Below are 7821 nucleotides of genomic sequence, written 5' to 3'. Positions count from 1 at the left end.
TGCGGCGATCAAGAGGTAGTGCTTTCAGGCAGAGGGCATGAGAATGCAAAAGGTCTGGGGAGGAAAGGCCTCCACCTGTTGCAGGAACTGCAAAGAGGCCCTGTTGACTGGAGTGAAGAAATCAGGGAGCTGATGGGCAGGAGAGGTGCTCAAAGGTGAGCACATGTCAAGTCGTGTGTCTTTCTAGGCCTGGGTAAGGAGTTGGGATTTTATTCAGGAGGAATGGAGACATGCAGAGTCTTAAGCTGGGGAGTATCATGGTCTGATTCCCACACGGATTGCTGTATGGGGAACTGGCTGAGGGTAAAAAGGTGACAGCTGGAAAGCCAGCTAGGGGCCTACAGCTGTCTTCCAAAACAGAAATGAGACCTGGATGGAGGCAATGGAAATGACAAAAAAGGGGCTGACTCCAGAGTCCTCAGTGCCAGCGCTCCAACCGCCCACTTTGTGCCTGAGCCCTCTGCCACAAGCCAGGGCGAGTGGCCGTGCCCAGCAGCAACCGTCAGTAGAGACAGGAGGCACTCTGAGAGGAGTAATCCTGGGCAAGACCCAGCTCAACCCAGCCCAGCGCCCCGGGGAACAGGTGGGGCCAGGAGGTGCGGCTGGGAAGAAGGCGGAGGGGGAGGGCCGCAGACTCACTGTCTGGAGCTGGGCGCTTGGAGTCAGGGCAGGAAAGCCTGGGTATATGATTTGTGAGCAAGGCTCAAGGGGCCAGCTTTCCTGGGCCTCTTTTGCCCTGAGAGCCCCTGCCCAGGGTGCTCCTTAGCAGGTCATAATCACTCCCTGCCCTCATGCCCATCAGAACACTGCTGAGGTAGCAGTTTGGGTCCTGGGTTGCACCTCTTTGACTCAGACCTGATGATTTTCAGGCCCTTAGGTTATCAGGGAAAGAACACTTTACCTGCTTCACAGTGGCTTCCTGCTGCTCATAGGTGGGGGCCATGCTGGCTGCCTCAGTTTATCCCAGAATGGCATCTCTCTGGAATGAGAAAATGACAAAGTCTTGTTCCTTTCCCCAATTGCCTGCCTTCCCAAATCTCCCATTTTCTTACCCCTGTCCCATGTTTCCCTACCCTTGATGGGGATGAAAAGGAAAAGAGACTCTCCGCGCAATGACAGTGTACCCCTGTGGTCCCCCCAGGTGCAAGATTTGCCCTCGGCTCCTAGCCCTGCAACTGCCTGCATCGAGGCAGCTCCTTGGCATGCCTAAGGCAGCAGGCCCTTCCAAAAGCTCTGCTGCTTTGGTGGAATACAGGGTTTCTCTCCCCATCCCCCAAAAGACAGCCCTATAGGTGGGGCGGGCGGGTGAGAGTCCCCAGGGAGAGGGGGTAGGCAGGAGCTGCCAGACACACCTGCCTCATTCCTTTCCTCTTGTTCACCCTGGAAGAGCTGTGGGGGCTGAGTTCCCACCCTCTTCCTCCCTCCCATTCCAGGGAGGAAGAGAGACTGTTGGGGGGGGATTGGAAGTGTATGTGGGGTACTTCACCCCTAACAGTGTCCACTACAGCGTTAGTTGTGGTTACACCCTCCTCTGTCTTCCAGGCTTATAGAGAATGGGGACTGGGGCGTGTGGGGGAGATTGGAGATGAGAGCTCTAGCATCAACCTAGGGAATAAGGTAGAAGAGGTAACACTGCAGAGGGTGTGTGGCAGGGTGGAGGAGGGGGCTGCGCAGTTGTAGGGGACACATTCTAGTGAGTCGGGTCATGGCGAGCTGATATATGTTAGCCTGGCCTATAAAGGAGGAGAGGAAAAGTTGGGAAAGGAGTGAATAGGGTGTTGCCTCTTCCCCATTCTCTCCCTGCACCAGAAGTTGAGTCCTGAGACCAAAGCCGGAACCCACAGGAGAAAGGTTAGGGTGTGGGATTTGGTAAGGGACCTAAAGGGGGATGTACAGATGATGAAGAGTGGGTGGAGGGGGCCCCAAGAGAGGGGCTTGGCTTAGGCAATCTGGGTGAAGGGGAGGCAGGAATAATCGTGCTGAGTGGAGACTGGAGAAATGGGCTGAAATTAAGTAGGAGGGTGGAGCTGAGATGGGGAACACCAGAGGTGAGACTTGAAAATGGGAACAGGAGTTGACCAGAGGTCGTTTGGAGAGGAGAGGACCTCCCCTGTCCCCACCTTTCACCTGATGGACCCTAGGTTACTGCCTTGCAGGCAGAAGTGGTAGTAGAGTCTAAGGGAGCCCAGGTTATCCCAAGAGGAGGAAGCGAGGGGACTAACAATAAGGGTGGTAGATAGAGCAGCAGGCAGTGGTGGGGTTAAGGGTCAAGGTCAGGCAGGGGCGGGAGCAGGATCAAAACCCAGCATTTGGCCTTTCAGTCGCCTAAGGAAGGGGTGGGCACTCAGGATCGCTCCCCCCCCCCCCCCCGTGAGAAGCAAGGTTAGGGTCATCCAGGTTTCCCTTCTTCCCTCAATTAGTGCGCCTCCAGCTAGCCCCGGCAGGGGGCCTTCCACACTGGAGAGTGGCCAGACCCCAGACGCGGGCCCCCTCCTCCCTTCCCTGCCCCCCTTCTCCTGTGGTTGCCGGCAGCTGCCTGCGGTCGCCCCAGCCCCTGCACTCAAGGCACGGGGACTTTCCAACAGGGGAAAAAATGACTTAATGAGAGTGGGAGCTGGGGGCGGGAGGGACAGGTCCCTGTAATCACGGCTCTGCTGTGGGGCCTGCGCGCCTCCAGGGCCCTTCTCTGGCTTCCGGCTGCCAGCGCCCCCTTGGGTTCTGCTGGGGGAGAGGGACAAGTTGGCGACAGGGGGATCCTTTCTCAAGTCGCAGGCTCTCTGGGGCTCTCCAGATGGCTTTCCCCCCTGGGCTCGCCGTATGTAGAAGCTAACGACCCGTGATCCTTTCTTCTTTGCACCCAGTGTTTTTAAATTGGGATGTGTGTCCCTGACTGGAGCCGGGGTCCTCTTTTGTGGTTTAGATGGGTAAAAGGTCGGGAAAAAGAGCATTTGCCACTTGGCTGCTGCGTACTTCGAAGCGCTCCCGGTTGCTGTGGCAACCAGGGCAGCCGAGGTGTGTCCGCGGGGCTGGGAGGCTCCCGCCTCCCCCTTTTCTTGTGGCCCGCTGGGCCGGGCCCGGCGCTGCGGTGCGCGGGGGTGGGGGTGTGCCGTTACTATGGCAAGGGTGCGCTAGGAGGGCACATTCTTCCCCAGGGTGGGAGCGCCCTAGGGAGGGCGGAGGGGGCGGCAGAAAGGGGAGCAAGGGGGTGGTCAGAACAAGGGAGGAGTCTTCCGCAACGCCAACCAGGGCTTCCAAGGTTGGAGTAGGGAGTTTGGAATCTGACCTCCTTCTGTAGCTCTCCCAAAGCATCCCGCTCTTTACCCGCCTCGCACCCTTGCTAGGGTTCAGCGCTCCAATCTAATGTCCAGGGAAGGGACCTCCAACCACCGACCCAAAGGCCTTTAGGGTTCTTCCAAGGCCCAACCTGCGGAGCTAAGGGAACAGCTCCCTACCCGGGGAGACGCAACCTAGACTGCCGGCAGAAGCCCTGCAATTAAGCCCCTCGCCTGCCCCTGCGCTGCAGCCCGTCCTCCTCCAGCCCGGGTCTACACCGCCAATTACAGCAGTGCGCAGCAACTGATTACCTGGAGCCCCGAGGGGCTGGGGATGAGGACAGCAGGCCAGTCGAGGGGGCGGGGCCCCTGGGCTGTCATTGGCCTTGGGATTCTTAACTGGACCTTCAGACTTAGGCCTTTTAGTCCAGCTTCTCTGCTCCAGACGATATGGGAAGGAGGGGTCTTGTTCAGTGCTCGGACATGCTGTGCCTCAGTTTCTACGCCTCGATTGCACACCGCACTCCGATCAGAAAAAGCACAGGGAGGATCTGCTGTGTGATGTGGGTACTGGAGCGTCTGGAGTCCAGGGCTACGTACTCAAAGAGTTCCAGGCCCTCAAGGCCGGTTCCCTTTTCCACCGCTGACTGCCGCGTGCGTTTCTTGGCCCTGTGCCCAGCCCGGAGGACGCTGAACCACCCACCCCAAGGCTGCCGTCAGCCTAAACTGCTTTCGTTGGAATTAGAAAACGGTGTTCCCTCCGGGCAAGGGGCCCCACCCGCCTTCTGTCCCAGAAGGGAAGTCAATCTGGGAATCCAGCTAACATCGACAGCCACCACCCTTACCCCCCGCCGTCCCTTCTTCGCTGTCCCCTGCTGGTTACTCTGCAGGGGCTCTGGTTGGAGCTTTGCGCCTCTCACATCTGGCCTGCAGCTGGACGAAGCCCACAGAACACTACTGAGGACACTGCGCCCTCTGTGGGTACGCCGTGGAGGCGCAGCAGCCGCGGCCCCGGAGTCTGGCTCCCGCCATCCTGTTTCAGGGGTCCCGGTTCGGTGCCCATTGCCCTTGAGAACCACCCGCCCTCTGCCTCGTGTCTCTCCCAAATCCAACTTCACAGGCCCTTTGCTCTCCTCTGGCCAAGCCTTGCTGACCCTTCTTCCTGCATTCCTGTAGATTTAAAACTCTGTCCAGCGACCTAGCTGTCCCTGAATTTCCCATTTTCTTTAATGGTCGGAGTTCAGTCCGCAGGTCTGCGAACGATCACTTCGCGCCCAATGTGAACGTCCTAAAATAGGAACGTGATTACATAAATCACCGCCCATTTGCTCAGTGGAATTCTTTGCCCCGTCCTTAAAAATGAGCCGGTCGAAGTATATTTAGTGATTGAGACAGTATTCGCTCTACATTTGGGGAGAAGTTTGAGGCACAAAATAGCGCAGCACAGGGCCCTTTTTTTTAACTGCAACAAAAACGTTTAGATGTAATTTGCCTTTTAAAAGTCTAAATAGGCACCAAAACGCTAACAAATTATTTTGGGTGGGGAAGTTTAAGTGGTTAAAATTTTACTGTGTTTATCTGCATTTTTATTAGCCTAAAATAAATGTATTACAATCATGATTCTATATACAAGGTACTTTGGCCCAAAATGTGAGCATGAAATTATATTAGAATATACTAACTTTTAGAAAGAACCCTTTTAAATTAAAAGCATCATACCACAGCGATATATGCACACCCATGCTTATAGAAGCACAGTTTGTAATAGCTAAATCTTGGAAAAAGCCCAAATGTCCATCAACTGAGAATGGATAAAGAAGATGTGGTTTTTATACAATGGAGTACTACTCTGCCATAAAGAAGGATAAGCTTCAGACATTTCTAGGTAAATGGATACATCTTGAGAACATACTTTTAAGTGAAATAAACTGGACACACATGTAAATACCACCATAGTTTCTCTGGTGCAAGGAACCAAAAATATAAATAAGGACCAAAATGTATTAGAGATATTGTGAAATAGGAAGAAAATGTTCAAATGGGAAGGGGAATTAGGGAGGGGGAAAGGAAGGAAGGGAAAAAATGAGAAAAGAAGGAAAAAATGGAAACAAAGCTTTTGAAAATAGGGAGGGGACGAGGCAGTTGATGGAAAGGAGGGGAATGGGGGGAAAGAAGAATCAAGATGTATCATATACAGGTACAAATTCCCCGTGATGAATGTGATCATTATGTATACCTAAAATGTACCAATAAACTTAATTAATTAAAAAAAGAACTCCTTTAAAACTAGGAATTAGAAGACCTAGCCTCCTGACAAGAGCTAAAATAATTATGTCATTGGGATTTTCTTTTTAAAATTGTAGTGGTTTGAAGTGAGAACAGGCTTCTTCCAATCTCTGACTTTCTGGGCCCAGGGAAGCCATGAGGTTATTAGAAAAGTCTTTTTAAAATTATTTTTATTTTTATTTTAAAGAGAGAAAAAGTAATGAAAATGATACAGAATTTCAAAACAAGATGATAGGAAATTAAGAATGCATATTGTTAATAATATTAACAATTATATATTGTTATCTTCAAAGTAGTTGCTCAGATTACCAGGTACGGGTATGCAAAAGTGATCAAACAGTGTAAGCACTAACTGTTCCTTTCAATGAACTAATAGAAATTAGAAGTGCACTTATCTTAGCTATTTTGTGTGCGTGCTTCATGTGTGTGTGTGTGTGTGTGTGTGTGTGTATACTTTATTATTGTTGTTGTTTGCCTTTTCTTCTTTTCTTCTTTCCCCCATTCCAGTTGCTCTTTCCTTTTGAGCAGTTTCTTTCCCTTTCACAATATCTATTGTACCTTTTGGTCCTTATTTACTCTTTCAGTGTCTTACACTACAGAGACAATACAACATTTACACATGCAAGTCTGATTTATTTCACTTATGAATATGGTCAAGTCTTTTTTTTTTTTTTTTTTTTTTAATATTGACACGGGTTCTGCCTTAACCTCCCAGAGTGCTGGGATTACATCGGTCCACCACCATGCCTGGCTTAGAAGAATCATCAAATCCATGTGCACATTCAGTGCTGTCTGTGGCTTGAATAATTGGTTTATTTTCTATTGTACTTACTACTTTGGATGACGAAGCTACCTTAATTAACAAAATAGAAACTTTGTCAAATGTTTGATACTTATTTCTCACTCGTCTCCCCCTCTGGTCTCTTTGCAACACTATACATTACTACTCTCTCCATAGATCTTTCAGAGTCCTTGAACAATCCATCGACCAACCCTCTTCACTCTTTACTGCATCAGTGACTCCATTCACTCTTTCTTTGCCTATTTCTTTTCTATCTATCATCTATCTATCTATCTATCTATCTATCTAGGATTTTTCTTGAGACAGGATCTCGCTATGTATTTCATGTGGGCTTCGAACTCCCTGTGTAGTCTAGGCTGGTCTCAAACTCACGGCAACCTTCCTGCCTCAGCCACCCAGAGTGCTGGGATTATAGGTGTGCACTACCACACCCAGCTTTTTAAAAATAATTTTAAAGGTACGGAAAAGTTACAATTGTACAAAGGACTCTTCCCTTCCTTGAACCACATAAAAATACGTTGCCTACGTGATGACCCATTATTCATTAATGCTTTAGCATATATTTCCTACAAATAGACATTTTCCTTCATAACCTAATACAATGCTCACAATCGGGAAATTAACACTGATGCATTAGTACTATTTAACCCCTAGGCTTTATTAGACTTTCATTAATTAGCCCATGATATCCTTTGTAACAAAAGGATCCAGTCCAGAATTACTCATTGTATCTAATTACCTGTTTTTTCAGTCTCCTTCCATCAGAGACAGTTCCTAAGCCTTTCCTTTCCCTTTTTTGGGGATGCTGGGCCTTGAAACCCGGGCCTTACGTATGCTAAGCAGGCACTCTACAGAGTTATATCCCCAGCCTTTCCTTTATTTTCATGAACAGGAAAATCTAGAAGATTACACACCCATTATACTGTACAATGTTCCTCATTTGGCTTTATCTTTTGTTTCTCTCCTGATTAGATGTGGGTTATGCATAATTCCCCTCCTCCAATTGGGAAGTGGCCCAGGGCCTCCTGCATGGGGTACCACTGAGCTACATCCCATTGCCTCAGTCCCTAGAATAGCCAGGATTACCTGAGTGTGCCTGTATGCCTTTTGGGTTATGCATCTTTGGCCATATTACAGACATTGAGTATTTTTCCTGTTGCCTCATTATTACTTCTGATGCTCAAAATTTCCCATTTGGTCCAGCTACCAAGCTGACTTTTATCACTGTAACACTTTGAGCATTTCCTCACTTTCTGGGATGGCCAGATGTTCCAGGCTCATCTTGTACTTTCTACCCCTTATCCTGGCCTGGCATCAGAGATTTGTCCAAGAACCCTTTTTTCTTTTGTTAGAGAATAGTATGTAGAAGCCAAGATCTGGGAGGTAGATTTGCTCAATATTCTTGAGGAGTCAACTGCTTTCAGACCACTCAGTGGATAGTACTAGGAGATATATATATAT

This window comes from Chinchilla lanigera, unplaced genomic scaffold (genome assembly GCF_000276665.1).
Source record: "Chinchilla lanigera isolate Chin_1 unplaced genomic scaffold, ChiLan1.0 scaffold00052, whole genome shotgun sequence".
NCBI classification, from domain to species: Eukaryota; Metazoa; Chordata; class Mammalia; order Rodentia; family Chinchillidae; genus Chinchilla; species Chinchilla lanigera.
The sequence above is the reverse complement of the archived record's forward strand: the minus strand, read 5'-3'. Positions refer to the sequence as shown.